Raw genomic sequence first — 15,448 nt, 5'->3', positions numbered from 1 at the left:
CCTGGACATGTACTGGCTTAAGCAGGGGGACACGTCTGGCACTGCAGGATTTGAGTCCCTGGCGGCGTAATGTGTTACTGATGGTAGGCTTTGTTACTTTGGTCCCACCTCTCTGCAGGTCATTCACTAGGTCCCCCCGTGTGGTTCTGGGATTTTTGCTCACCGTTCTTGTGATCATTTTGACCCCAAGGGGTGAGATCTTGCGTGGAGCCCCAGATCGAGGGAGATTATCAGTGGTCTTGTATGTCTTCCATTTCCTAATAATTGCTCCCACAGTTGATTTCTTCAAACCAAGCTGCTTACCTATTGCAGATTCAGTCTTCCCAGCCTGTTGCAGGTCTACAATTTTGTTTCTGGTGTCCTTTAACAGCTCTTTGGTCTTGGCCATAGTGGAGTTTGGAGTGTGACTCTTTGAGGTTGTGGACAGGTGTCTTTTATACTGATAACAAGTTCAAACAGGTGCCATTAATACAGGTAACGAGTGGAGGACAGAGGAGCCCCTTAAAGAAGAAGTTACAGGTCTGTGAGAGCCAGAAATCTTGCTTGTTTGTAGGTGACCAAATACTTATTTTCAACCATAATTTGCAAATAAATTCATAAAAAATCCTACAATGTGATTTTCTGGATTTTTTCCCCCCAATTTGTCTGTCATAGTTGACGTGTACCTATGATGAAAATTACAGGCCTCTCTCATCTTTTTAAGTGGGAGAACTTGCACAATTGGTGGCTGACTAAATACTTTTTTCCCCCACTGTACATCTGCATATTTCCGTTACGGAACACCTACTCTGTGAAGTGTGATTGTGCAATAACTTAATTTGCCTTTGCACTCCTTCTAAAGAGCGCAGTTTGTTAACATATTTGAAAAGAGTAAAGTCTACAAAACTTAGTCCACTCTGTTCATGTCACGACTTCCTCCGAAGCTGCCTCCGCTCCTTGTTCGGGCAGGCTTCGGCGCTCGTCGTCACCGGCCTTCTAGCCACTTTTGCTCCTCATCTCATCATTCCATTTCTTTTGTCTTGTTTTTACACACACCTGGTTCATATCCCCTCATCAGTACCTGTATAAGTGTTCCCTCTGCCCCCCATGTCTTTGTGTGTGATTGTCTTCGTGTAGAGGTGTTAGCAATATCTCAGTGGAGCTCTATTGGATTGTATCGCCAGGATATTCACCAGTGTTTTTTGTTTTTCTCCAGTGAGCCGTTATACCGCACTGTAGTGTTTTACGCATTGCTGCGTACCTCTGTATCTGCCAAATAAACCATTTATTCTGTGATCACCTGCTACAGTTCATAACATATTCTAGTTTTGGGAACAGAAAACTGTATTGAGATTAAATGTTTAATTGATGAGAGAATGTGCAGAATGTCGGCCAAAATCCATCTCATGCCATCTTCTCCCACTGTCCGCCAGTGGGCTTCCTCTCACTATCATATTTGGTAGTGAGTGGAAACGCTAACCGGATGCTTCACATTTATACATCCAGTGAAATATCTGTCTCATTGTTCTATCTGAGGAGATACCCTCTTCTAGCCTGGTCCTATACAGCACAAACAGATCTGGGACCGGGCTAACACTTCATCTAAGACTAGGGAAACTACACTGAACACAATATAAATGCAACATGCAACAATTTCAAAGATTTTAATAAGTTACAATTCATATAAGGAAATCAGTCAATTGAAATAAATGCATTAGGCCCTAATCTATGGATTTCACATGCCTGGGAATACAGATATGCAACTGTTGGTCATAGATACCTTTTTTTTTAAAGGTAGGGGCGTGGAACAGACAACCAGTCAGTATCTGGTGTGACCATCATTTGCCTCATGCAGCGCAACACATCTCCTTCACTTAGAGTTAATCAGGCTGTTGATTGTGGCCTGTGGAATGTTGTTCCACTTCTCTTCAATGGCTATGCGAAGTTTCTGGATATTGGTGGGAACTGAAACACGCTGTCGTACATGTCAATCCAGAGCATCCCAAACATGTCTGGTGAGTATTCAGGCCATGGAAGAACTGGGACTTTTTCAGCTTCCAGGAATTGTGTACAGATCCTTGTGACATGGGGCCGTGCATGATCATGCTGAAACATTAGGGAATGGCGGCGGATGGATGGTAAGACTATGTGCCTCAGGATCTCCGTGCATTCAAATTGCAATTGATAAAATACAATTGGGTTTGTTGTCCGTAGCTTATGCCTGCCCATACCATAACCCCACCGCCACCATGGGGCACTCTGTTCACAACGTTGACGTCAACAAACTGCTCACCCACACGACGCCATCCACGTGGTCTGCGGTTGTGAGGCCGGTTGGGCGTACTGCCAAATTCTCTAAAACGACGTTGGAGGCGGCTTATGGTAGTGAAATGAACATTCAATTATCTGGCAACAGCTCTGGTGGTGTGACGAGTACTGAGTATACGAAGAGGCAGGACGCATACGCAGGAATTAACAAGGTCAAGGTTTACTTAAACAATGACAAAGAGAAATAACAAAGATAGACTACATGACACAAAGCTAAACAATCACACACAACATCATTCAGAACAGTCCAGGGCTAAATAGGGGTGGTGATGGATGTAGCTCAGTTGGTAGAGCATGGTGCTTGCAATGCCAGGGTTGTGGGTTCGTTTCCCACGGGGGGCAGTATGAAAATGTATGCACTCACTAACTGTAAGTTGCTCTGGATAAGAGCGTCTGCTAAATGACTAAAATGTAAATGTAATTGTGATGAGATGATGAGGTGCAAGTGCGCTGGAGGTGATTAGGGTGCGTTGGGTTTCCATTCCGGTGTTGCCGAGGTGGTGTGCTCAGACCGGTGGCTCAGTAGACTCAGTAGACTCAGTAAACTTGTTTGCCTGCCGGGGCGTTCCGAGGTGTCTTCGTTTGGGCACATACGGAACAGGAGTTGACGTAGCGGGACACATCAGAAGCCAAGGAGGGCCACCAGTATTTTTGGGCTAGAGAATGCAGGGTGCGCGTAATACCAGAGTGCCCTGCCGTAAGGGTGGTGTGCGCCCAGATCAGCAGGCGGTCACAGACACAGGTGGGTACATACACGCGCCCCGGAGGGGCGTTGGCAGGCACTGGGTCCTCCTGAGCTGCCAGGCGGATGTCTTCGTCCACATCCCAAACGACAGGTGCAACGATGAGAGACGAGGGCAGGATCGGACCCCCCAGATCCTTCCTTTCTCCGGTATGGTGCATCCTGGAGAGTGCGTCGGCTTTCACATTCTGGGATCCTGGGCGATAGGACAGAATGAATTGAGATCAAGTAAGAAATTGGGCCCACCTGGCTTGACGAGAGTTCATCCGTTTCGCTGTCCATATGTGCTCCAAATTCCGGTGGTCAGTGAGAATCCGGAATGGATGGACTACGCCAATTTGATTTGAAAACTTCACCCACAACAGAAGCAACATGCCTCAATGCTCGCTCTGTCTTTCATTAGCGACTGTTGGAACTCTTTACAGTTATTTTGTTTGTTTGTTCTCATTTCCTGTATCCACTAATTTAGTACTCTCAGTTCAATTCCATGCATGACATATTCCCCATTAGAACCCAAGTAGTACATTCAGTTCCTCCCCCTCCTAAATGTTAATAAATCCTGATGCTTCTCAATACCTCCGCTTCTCTGTCTTTCAACCCCAGTTCCCATAGTAATAAGGGGGATAAATGTTGCCAATTCCTGGCACTCTTGAATGTGGGCAAAACAACTGGTCAAGTTTAAGTCACCGTTGTGTTCAGGAAAGCAATTTGTGTGTTGGGTTGATTGCTTGGTGATAAAACTGTTGCGGAGACACAATGTGTGGCTGTTGTTGGTTATGGCGGGCCGGGGTCGCGATCTCTATTCAGAGGGCTGTAGAACTGACAGGACACCATACGACAGGATGATGATTAAGGCCTTTTCATTACAACTGTCTTATACAACCCCCCCTCTTATCTTTGTTTGACTTTGTGTTGATTCACCTATCTCCCTCCCCCCCAGGTGCGACAGCTACTGAAGGAGAGTCGACTTGAGTTCATCATCGGGGGACAGGTGATGCATGATGAAGCTGTGACCGATCTAGATGATGAGGTACTGCAGCTGACGGGTAAAAGTGGTTTCATACTTGATGTAGAACATTTGTTTTGTTGGTTACTTTAAACACTCATGGACTCTTTCTCTCTCTCTCACTCACACACACACACACACACACACACACACACACACTCTCATTACAGAGGGCCATGGGTTCCTGTACGAGACGTTTGGGGTGCGTCCCCGGTTCTCGTGGCACGTGGACCCGTTTGGAGCCTCCGCCACCACCCCTGTCCTCTTTGCCCTGGCTGGGTTCCATGCCCACCTCATCTCGCGTATCGACTATGACCTCAAAGATGACATGCAGAAGAGCAAGGTATGGTAGTCACCATAGTTTCAGCTACAGCCTACCAGGCAGGTTACCATCTCTATTGAGCAGTCTTGACCATGATCAGTGACTTTTAAGCAGTTAACTGGTTTAAAGAGGTTTGACTAAATAATATATGCCATTTAGCAGACACTTTTATCCAAAGCGATTTACAGTCATGCACACATTTTACGTACAGGTGGTCCCGGGAATCGAACTCACTATCCTGGTGTTGCAAGCACCATGCTCTACCAACTGTGCTACAGTAATGTTTACACTATATTTACAATAACTTATTGTCATGGTCTTTATGTCTGGAGCAGAAACTCCAGTTTGTTTGGAGAGGCTCCCCCTCCTTGAAAGAGCAGCAAGAGCTCTTCACTCACACCATGGACCAGTTCAGCTACTGTACTCCATCTTACCTGGCTTTCTCTAACAGGTCTCCTACATATATATCCTTTCCCCTCTCACCATTTTCCATGTCATAACTCTCCTAGCATATCCTACTCTCTTACAATTACCCCTACAGGCTGATATTGAATTAAGACTCCAAATTGGTTTGTAGAGTACAGTCGTGGTCAAACGTTTTGAGAATGACACAAATATAAATTTTCACAAAGTCTGCTGCCTCAGTTTTTATGATGGCAATTTGCATATACTCCAGAATGTTATGAAGTGATCAGATGAATTGCAATTAATTGCAAAGTCCCTCTGCCATGAAAATGAACTTAATCCCAAAAAAACATTTCCACTGCATTTCAGCCCTGCCACAAAAGGACCAGCTGACATCATGTCAGTGATTCTCTCGTTAACACAGGTGAGAGTGTTGACGAGGACAAGGCTGGAGATCACTCTGTCATGCTGATTGAGTTAGAATAACAGACTGGAAGCTTTAAAAGGAGTGTGGTGCTTGAAATTATTGTTCTTCCTCTGTTAACCATGGCTACCTGCAAGGAAACACGTGCCATCATCATTGCTTAGCACAAAAAGGGCTTCACAGGCAAGGATATTGCTGCTAGTAAGATTGCACCTAAACCAACCATTTATCGTATCATCAAGAACGTCAAGGAGAGAGGTTCAATTGTTGTGAAGAAGGCTTCAGGGCGCCCAAGAAAGTCCAGCAAGCGCCAGGACCGTCTCCTAAAGTTGATTCAGCTGCAAGATCGGGGCACCACCAGTGCAGAGCTTGCTCAGGAATGGCAGCAGGCAGGTGTGAGTGCATCTGCACGCACAGTGAGGCAAATACTTTTGGAGGATGGCCTGGTGTCAAGAAGGGCAGCGAGGAAGCCACTTCTCTCCAGGAAAAACATCAGGGACAGACTGATATTCTGCAAAAGGTACAGGGATTGGACTGCTGAGGACTGGGGTAAAGTCATTTTCTCTGATGAATCCCCTTTCAGATTGTTTGGACCATCCGGAAAACACCTTGTCCGGAGAAGACAAGGTGCGCGCTACCATCAGTCCTGTGTCATGCCAACAGTAAAGCATCCTGAGACCATTCATGTGTGGGGTTGCTTCTCAGCCAAGGGAGTGGGCTCACTCACAATTTTGCCTAAGAACACAGCCATGAATAAAGAATGGTACCAACACATCCTCAGAGATCAACTTCTCCCAACCATCCAAGAACAGTTTGGTGACGAACAATGCCTTTTCCAGCATGATGAAGCACCTTGCCATAAGGCAAAAGTGATAACTAAGTGGCTCGGGAACAAAACATCGACATTTTGGGTCCATGGCCAGGAAACTCCCCAGACCTTAATCCCATTGAGAACTTGAGGTCAATCCTCAAGAGGCAGGTGGACAAACAAAAACCCACAAACTCAGCATTGATTATGCAAGAATGGGCTGCCATCAGTCAGGATGTGGCCCAGAAGTTAATTGACAGCATGCCAGGGTGGATTGCAGAGATCTTGAAAAAGAAGGGTCAACACTGACTCTTTGCATAAACTTAATGTAATTGTCAATAAAAGCCTTTGACACTTATGGAATGCTTGTAATTATACTTCATTATACCATAGTAACATCTGACAAAAATATCTAAAAACACTGAAGCAGCAAACTTTGTGAAGACCAATACTTGTGTCATTCTCAAAACTTTTGACCACGGCTATAGATCACCAAAAATCTCAATTTGATCAATTTTGCCTATCACCATAGGCTCTTAATAGATTACAAGCACATGTTTGTCTCAGTGAAATTAATCAGTTGTTCTCTCTCAGCTCTGGTTTCTATTGGAATGGCGTGGCCCTGTTCCCTGACCCCCTAAAAATGGCATCTACCCCAACATGAGCCTGCCTGTCACCAAAGAGACGCTGTACTCCTATGCCAAGACCATGGTGCAGAACATCCAGCAGAGGGCAGCGTGGTTCAGGACAAACCATGTCCTCTGGCCCTGGGTGAGTCAACATAGAGCCATAGATATACAGAGATCAGGAAAGTCGTTAATTAGTGTTCTTTCTAGTAACTTCACCATTTACCAATATATGTTTCTCCTGTTATTTCACTCCATAGGGTTGTGACAAGCAGTTCTACAACTCATCTGTGCAGTTTGCCAACATGGATCCCTTAGTGGAATACATCAACCAGAACAGCAAGGAGTTTGGAGTGACAGTCCAGTACGCCACTCTCAGCGAGTACTTCCAGGCTGTCCACCAATCAAATCTCACCTGGGATATGAGGGGAAGTGAGGACTTCCTTCCTTACTCCACTGGTGGGTTTTTCGATAAATGTTCGTATCTATTATATGTTTCAAACATATAAATGGAATATGAATAAAACTTGTATAATAAAATGTATATATCAATGGTTCCAATGACCAAGAGTTGGCACACTCAAAACATGTAGGAGTAAAAACTGCTATGAAGCCAAGGGCCGGAAAAATGCTTTTCTCACATAATTCCAATCTGGTTCTTGGAGTTCTAAAAAGGAACATTTTGTCTCTCCAGAACCTTTCCAGGCATGGACTGGGTTCTATGCCTCCCGGAATGTTCTGAAGGGGATAGCCAGGAGAGCTAGTTCGCAGCTGCATGCTGCAGAGACTCTATTCACCCGGTACCGGGTCAGCTACCCAGATGGACCGGTCCCTAAAGAAGAGGCCCTGAAGAAACTGAAGGCCCTCCGCTGGGCTGTCTCTGAGGTGCCTGATCAAAATACTCACTGATTGATTGTGATTCATTGTTTATTTATCTGTATTAATAGTACCTATCCTTGTAACCCAGTGATTAAACATTCTCATATCCCATTTCTGACACACACATTTAGAAATAAAAGACCCACAAAATGAATTATTTGAAATATATAAGTACTGTTTTCATCTTATTATCCCTCTGTTTTATCTCCAGGTGCAGCACCATGACGGGATCACAGGGACAGAGTCTCCCAAGGTGGCTGACATGTACATAGAGCACCTGACCCAGGCTATGATGGGAGTAGAGGAACTCCTGGCTGCCCTCTTCCTCCTACCCCAGGCCCTGGGCACCGCTAGCAACTCTGAAGCCTTCTATAGACAAGACTCTCAGAGCAAGGGTAAAGTAATGTATTTGAAAAATAATCATTAATAATTGAAAAATGCATCCTTCCTTCCTTTGACATGATCTCAGAGGAGTGGATGTGTTAAAGTAGTAGGATGGGAAGCGTGTTTTCACTTATCCAATCGCACACTACAGATCAGTGATTACACATCAAGGAAGGGGGTACAAAAGGATGTATTCTGACAAGGCCCAAGGCTCCGCTTGGTCCAAGGCATAATCTTATAACTATCTTCATCAACTACAACATGGGTATTTTTTTTATATAAATCAATGATAATTTGATAATAAGTGTAATTGCAGGCTCCCATCAGGACCAGGAACAGCACATCATTGTATACAACCCCCTGGCATGGAACACCACCACCATCATCAACGTCACGGTAACCTTCCCCATGGCAACGGTGTTTGACGACCAAGGACAGGCCGTGCCTGCGCAGGTAGTGTGGAAATACATGGTTGATTAATCCAGCTAAACATGTTGTAGGACAATGAGTCGCCCTTATATTACATAAAAGCCATGTGTATATCTGCAGTTCCATTGACGACATACCTTCTAAACAAACCCAGTTTTCAGCTAATCATGATTGTGTTCATTGGGCATGCAGCGAAAAACAGTTCGCAACGGAAGATGTCCAGGTATTCCCTCCCTGTTTGTCTGTTGGCTTCTGTTTCGTGTCCAATGAACACGGCCCGCATCTCTCTGCTCCCAACAGACCCAGAGTTCAGCTGACTCCAACAAGACCTATGACCTGTTCATCGTGGTGGACCTTGGGGGTCTCCAACACAGGAAGTACCTCATCAAGTTCTCAGAGAAGCCGGGTGAAGAGGGCCTCGTGACCCACCATGCCTGGGTCGTGTCGTTCAATAGACGAAATGTTTCACAGTGGTTGAAGACAGGAAGGAGACTCTTACCGGTTCTGAATGAATGTTATAAGATCATGTTGGACCAGGATACTAACCTACTGCATAGCATCACCGACAGGTAGTTATATTCAACATTCACATCGGGGTCACATTAAACAGGCGAACGTTGTGGAACGCTGCAGATAGAAATGTAGTTAATAGAGCTGACGTGATTTCTTCTACATGTCAGAGAAGCATGTTTTATTTTACTGAACGTTCCACAACGTTTTCCTATTGAACGCAGCCCAGGCGTTACGTCAACAATGCCCCCTGTGAACTTTCTGTGACCCTGACAGGCATGAGAAGAGAACGGTGAGAATGAGTCAGGATTTCTGGGAGTACCAGGTCAATGGGAATGTCAGCGCAGGGCCCATCTCTGATAACTACATCTTCAGTGCTAACGGCTCTGCAGTGAGGGCATACAAGGCCGTCAAGATGGAGATTGTCCCTGGGAAGATCATCACTGAGATCAGACAGTACTTCTACAGGTGGGAATGTCAACAACTCCTTTCTGACAGTCTTTGGTTTCCATGTTACCCTCCTTCCCTAGCTGCTACAGTGAGGGGAAAAAAAGTATTTGATCCCCTGCTGATTTTGTACGTTTGCCCACTGACAAAGAAATGATCAGTCTATAATTTTAATGGTAGGTTTATTTGAACAGTGAGAGACAGAATAACAACAACAAAACATCCAGAAAAACGCATGTCAAAAATGTTATAAATTTATTTGCATTTTAATGAGAGAAATAAGTATTTGACCCCCTCTCAATCAGAAAGATTTCTGGCTCCCAGGTGTCTTTTTATACAGGTAACAAGCTGAGATTAGGAGCACACTCTTAAAGGGAGTGCTCCTAATCTCAGTTTGTTACCTGTATAAAAGACACCTGTCCACAGAAGCAATCAATCAATCAGATTCCAAACTATCCACCATGGCCAAGACCAAAGAGCTCTCCAAGGATGTCAAGGACAAGATTGTAGACCTACACAAGGCTGGAATGGGCTACAAGACCATCGCCAAGCAGCTTGGTGAGAAGGTGACAACAGTTGGTGCGATTATTCGCAAATGGAAGAAACACAAAAGAACTGTCAATCTCCCTTGGCCTGGGGCTCCATGCAAGATCTCACCTCGTGGAGTTGCAATGATCATGAGAATGGTGAGGAATCAGCCCAGAACTACACGGGAGGATCTTGTCAATGATCTCAAGGCAGCTGGGACCATAGTCACCAAGAAAACAATTGGTAACACACTACGCCGTGAAGGACTGAAATCCTGCAGCGCCCGCAAGGTCCCCCTGCTCAAAAAAGCATATATACATGCCCGTCTGAAGTTTGCCAATGAACATCTGAATGATTCAGAGGAGAACTGGGTGAAAGTGTTGTGGTCAGATGAGACTTTGGCATCAACTCAACTCGCCGTGTTTGGAGGAGGAGGAATGCTGCCTATGACCCCAAGAACACCATCCCCACCGTCAAACATGGAGGTGGAAACATTATGCTTTGGGGGTGTTTTTCTGCTAAGGGGACAGGACTACTTCACCGCATCAAAGGGACGATGGACGGGGCCATGTACCGTCAAATCTTGGGTGAGAACCTCCTTCCCTCACCCAGGGCATTGAAAATGGGTCGTGGATGGGTATTCCAGCATGACAATGACCCAAAACACACGGCCAAGGCAACAAAGGAGTGGCTCAAGAAGAAGCACATTAAGGTCCTGGAGTGGCCTAGCCAGTCTCCAGACCTTTAATCCCATAGAAAATCTATGGAGGGAGCTGAAGGTTCGAGTTGCCAAACGTCAGCCTCGAAACCTTAATGACTTGGAGAAGATCTGCAAAGAGGAGTCGGACAAAATCCCTCCTGAGATGTGTGCAAACCTGGTGGCCAACTACAAGAAACGTCTGACCTCTGTGATTGCCAACAAGGGTTTTGCCACCAAGTACTAAGTCATGTTTTGCAGAGGGGTCAAATACTTATTTCCGTCATTAAAATGCAAATCAATTAATAACATTTTTGACATGCGTTTTTCTGGATTTTTTTGTTGTTATTCTGTCTCTCACTGTTCAAATAAACCTACCATTAAATTTATAGACTGATCATTTCTTTGTCAGTGGGCAAACTTACAAAATCAGTAGGGGATCAAATACTTTTTTCCCTCACTGTATCTATTTTATCCTCCCTCTATCCTCTCTCTCTTTCTCGCGCACTCACTCACTCACTCACCACTCACTCCTCACTCCCACTCACCACTCACTCACTCACTCACTCACTCACTCAAACAAGGCTACATCTTAGTAAGGTGCATGTCTAATGTTCGGTGGCTCACATTAACAGTGAGTTCTGTCCGCAGGGAGGAAGCGGATGAGGACTACACCTACTCGGTCACCACCAGAGTACCACAGGGTTTCCCCAGGGGCAGGCTGTGTTACAGGCTGGAGCAGAGCTACTCGCTGGGCCCCCTGGTGGTCAACACCGAGGCTGTCCTCAGGACCAGGACCAGCCTGAAGAACAACAGGACTCTGTTCACTGACGACAATGGGTACCAGATGATGAAGAGGCCTTCCAGGACGTTCGTCCATAATAATGTTGCCAGAGTGAGTGGGTTGTATTTAAGGACTGTTTGGCCTACACTTTATGAGCCTGGTTCACCTCAAGATGTTTTCCTACTCAGGGAGTTTGGGTGGTTGGTCTCCTCAGCTTTCCCTTTGGTGAATCAGGCCTGGGTTACAGTTCAGGACTTTGTGACAATTGCTGGTGTTTCTTCCCGTGTCTGTGTACTGCAGAACTACTACCCCATGGTTCGAACGGCCTACATTGAAGATGACTCTAGCAGACTGTTCCTCCTCAGTGAGAGAGCTCATGGTGCATCCAGCCAGAGGGAGGGAGAGCTGGAGGTGAGTGTGTGTTTAGGTATGAGACACACACACACACACACACACACACACACACACACACACACACACACAAACACACCCCCCTGTATTTGTCCCAGGTGATGCTCCACCGACGTCTGTGGAACAACCAGGAGTGGAACCTGGGTTATAACCTGACCCTGAACGACAGCTCGGTGGTGAGGCCTGTCCTTTGGATGACACTGAGCTCCCTGACTGCTAACTCCTCTCTCTACCAGAGGGAGGCGATAGAGCTGCAGCATAGACCTGTGGTCATGCCCATCGACAGGCCACGTGAGTCCACTCCTTATAGCTCTCCTATTTAACTACTCTGGCTCGCAGGTTGACCTTTAATGTCATGAATCTTGTCCTGGAGGCAGAACTGAGCGATTTTCCGCTAGATGGTCCAGCTGCAAAGTCAAAATTGCCTATATCGTAAACATTCATGAAAACAAAATGTGCTTTTTGATCTTAATTTAAGATTAGGATTCGTTATTAGGGTTAGCAGTATGGTTAAGGTTAAGGCTAGGGTTATGTTTAAAATCAGATTTTATGACTTTATGGCTGTGCCAGTTTGTGACCACTCTGCAGAGCTGCCTCCCAGGGCAAGATTCATGACCGTAAATACCAACCTGCTTAAAGCACGCACAGCTACTTTCCACTAAAACTTTCCCTAGAAATCCATAAAGTGTAATCCATTCTAAAAACAAATACACAATTGAGACATTCCCAAATGGAGTCGACCATGTTTTTGCTCACCTATACTATGCATTGTCACAATGTATGGTCTCATACCTACACTGCACTGCCATTCCACCTCTCCCTCTAGAGAAGGCCTGGAGGAAGGAGCCTCGGACCAGATCTCCGCTTCGCCCCGTGGTCCTGCCTGACAACCTCCACCTGCTGACATTCAGTGTCCCGGGCTGGGTCTACAGCTCCAACCACACCCTGCACCTCCACAACATAGAGACAGGTACCCCTGGATCCACACAGCCGGACTACGATCGGGTCCTACTGAGGATCATGCATCTGTATGAGAAGGGTGAAGACCCGGTTCTCTCTCAGCCGGCTACAATTAACATGAAGGTAACAGAAAACACAGCTGGAAGAGATGAATATGACAACTCTATATACACTGCGATCATATTGAGGTCAAATAAGAGTTATTTGTGTGTACTAAAAAATTTGATATTGACATTTGGTGGTCACTACTCCATTTACACTGTTTGTTTTGAAAATCAATTTCCTGTGTAAACAGGAAGTGCTGCGGGGCATGGGAGAAGTGGGAGCGGTGGAGGAGCGCTCTCTCACAGGAACCTGGGATATCTCCGACCTCCAGAGGTGGAAGTGGAAGACTTCAGAAGACCCAGGGAGAGGTGAGAGGCTTGGTAAGCTTCAGTTCAACTTTGGTGGAGGGAAATATCGCATCTGAATAAATACCTTTTATCAAAGTTAAAAGATATAAGAGAAGTAACTATCAGTGTACCTTTTGAGATTCAGGAGCTGTCAATTTAGTTCTCAATTGATTAGGCTATAGTGTTTTGAGATTTTAACCACCTATGAAATCTGAACCATCTTTTGCGTTTACAATTCTTTGTTTTGTCTACGTCCGAGTGTTTTTTATTTGTTTGTCTGTTTCAGGGGTCAAGAGGTCAAGTATTGGTGTGAGAGGTGATTTCAATGTGACCATATCACCCAAAGAAATCAGGACCTTCTTCATTTACTTCAAGTAGAAAGTTCCAGTTCCCCTTCAGTCTTCTGTGAAGATGGATAACTAATCTAAAGAGAGGCCTTTTTGACATGTAGAACATGGGATTAAACATTCTGTGATGTACATTCTCTAATGTAACACATGTGACATTGTATGACCAGGATGTGGATTATCTTGAAGTGCCGGACTACTTTTTCTGTATAAAATTGAGTATAATCTAAAATAGGGAGTCACTCATTTTGTGTCTGTTTAATTCTTTGCCTCAGTTGAAGTGCTTCAGTTTTAAGGCCTTGGACAGGAGAAGGTCATTATTGACCTCTCAAGGCATCTGATAACCTAACCCAGTAGAGATGAGGGTCTCTCACTGTTTGACTAGCGGTAAGACTGTTTATCTGAAGGGTGTTGGTGAGAAATGTTCTTCCTGTTTGCAAGTGAGCGCAGCGCTTACAGTCCACCCTAGACCACACGGCCACTTCTTGTTGTTCACCTTAGAGAAGAAGAAGTTTCCGTAGGGTGACATCAGTCTATAGCTGCACTTGAATTTTCCTTTCCAGTGGCTCTAAAATGCAACATCCACATCAAGAGCATCCAGTGATCGATCTGAAAGTTCAATCCAAAACTCATCCAGAGTTTCTGTTCAGAACCGTTGACACAGATGTCGTGAAAATTCACCACTGAGGACTCAAAGTCAAAGTAAATGAAGCAATCTTTATTAATGCACTGAGAGGTTCACAAACTCAATACAAGCCCGATGAAACTATAAAGTGGAGGTTCCCTTTCAGTCCCTTTATACTGGTACACAAACAGGTCCTATAAGCATGGTTGGTTCCTGCATGAGACTGACTGATACCACACCAGGCTTCTTCCCTTGAAACTGAGCTATTGTGTCACTCCTAGTTCCCCAAGCAATGTTCTGGGCGTACTGCCAAATTGCTTATGAGTGATAATGTGGTTTACTCTTGGGCAGTCAACTCGCCACTTGCATGAACCCAACCAAGACAGGTTAATAAATAAAAAAAAGCAGCATTGTGCTAAACATATGATCACATACACATGCAGAGAAATGGTCTAATGCTGTAATGTGAAACACAAAGCTACGGTGATGATGCATAGGATGTTGCACCTGTTCAATGGAGAAAGACAATGAGGTGAGCAAGCGCCATGTTGAAGGGGCAGTTTTAGGCAAGCATGCAAATAGTATTAAGCGATCAAACAAAGGGATAGAACTTTGCCACTATACCTGAGATGTGTCTTATCACATGGCAAAAGGATGCTGGGAGATACTTTGCTTGGTTATCATGGAGATACTGAGATTTCAGTAAGGACATGGTGCTGGGACCACTCTAGGTCAATGGTGCCAAACTCATTCCTTGGCCTAGTCAAAGATGGTGGATAAATGAAGATGGTTCACTCAAGCCATTTACCATTGTAAAAAATATTCAATGTTCCTGTGTATGTATGTGGATGTTCTCCTCTCTCGCGCGTAAGCATGCTTTCCCATGTGAGCTCACGGTTCCGCCATATGAGGTTGCGTTCCTCTGCCCAGGTGTTGCCGATGCATGTCAGATCTTACAACACCTGGATAGGTATTTTATGTATCGGCTAACCACATCATGTGTTATAGCAATCTCAGTCGATGATGTGTCACGCAACCATTGGTTGATGCATGCAACGAATGAGCAGGGGAACGCAACCAATATCTGGCATGCTCACGCGAGAGAGGGAACTGCAGGCTCTACTTATTGTCCCAGTCCCTGCTCGCCCGCCCCGACCCACATTTCTTTGCCAGTGAGAAGTCTCGCTCCCCATAGTGGACCAGAGTGGCCTCGCCCCAATCAGAAAAAATGAGGGGGAGGGATGTCTTGCTTTCTATACCGTCTCTGGCCTAGTGTCTGCTGGATTTTGTTTTTTACTTTAAATTAAGACCTAGACAACCAGGTGAGGGAAGTTCCTTACTAATCAGTGACCTTAATTAATCAACCAGCAGACACTCGGCCCTCCGTGGAATTAGTTTGACATCCCTGCTCTCGG

At 45.3% G+C, this 15,448-nt stretch overlaps 1 pseudogene; it reads left to right on the top strand.

Moving 5' to 3' along the window:
* The first annotated feature begins 3,965 nt into the window (after positions 1-3,965).
* Positions 3,966-13,640, top strand: LOC121559000 (annotated as a pseudogene).
* The last annotated feature ends 1,808 nt before the right edge of the window (positions 13,641-15,448 follow it).

The sequence above is a fragment of the Coregonus clupeaformis genome, chromosome 15 (genome assembly GCF_020615455.1).
Source record: "Coregonus clupeaformis isolate EN_2021a chromosome 15, ASM2061545v1, whole genome shotgun sequence".
Taxonomy (NCBI): Eukaryota; Metazoa; Chordata; class Actinopteri; order Salmoniformes; family Salmonidae; genus Coregonus; species Coregonus clupeaformis.
The sequence above is the reverse complement of the archived record's forward strand: the minus strand, read 5'-3'. Positions and strand labels throughout refer to the sequence as shown.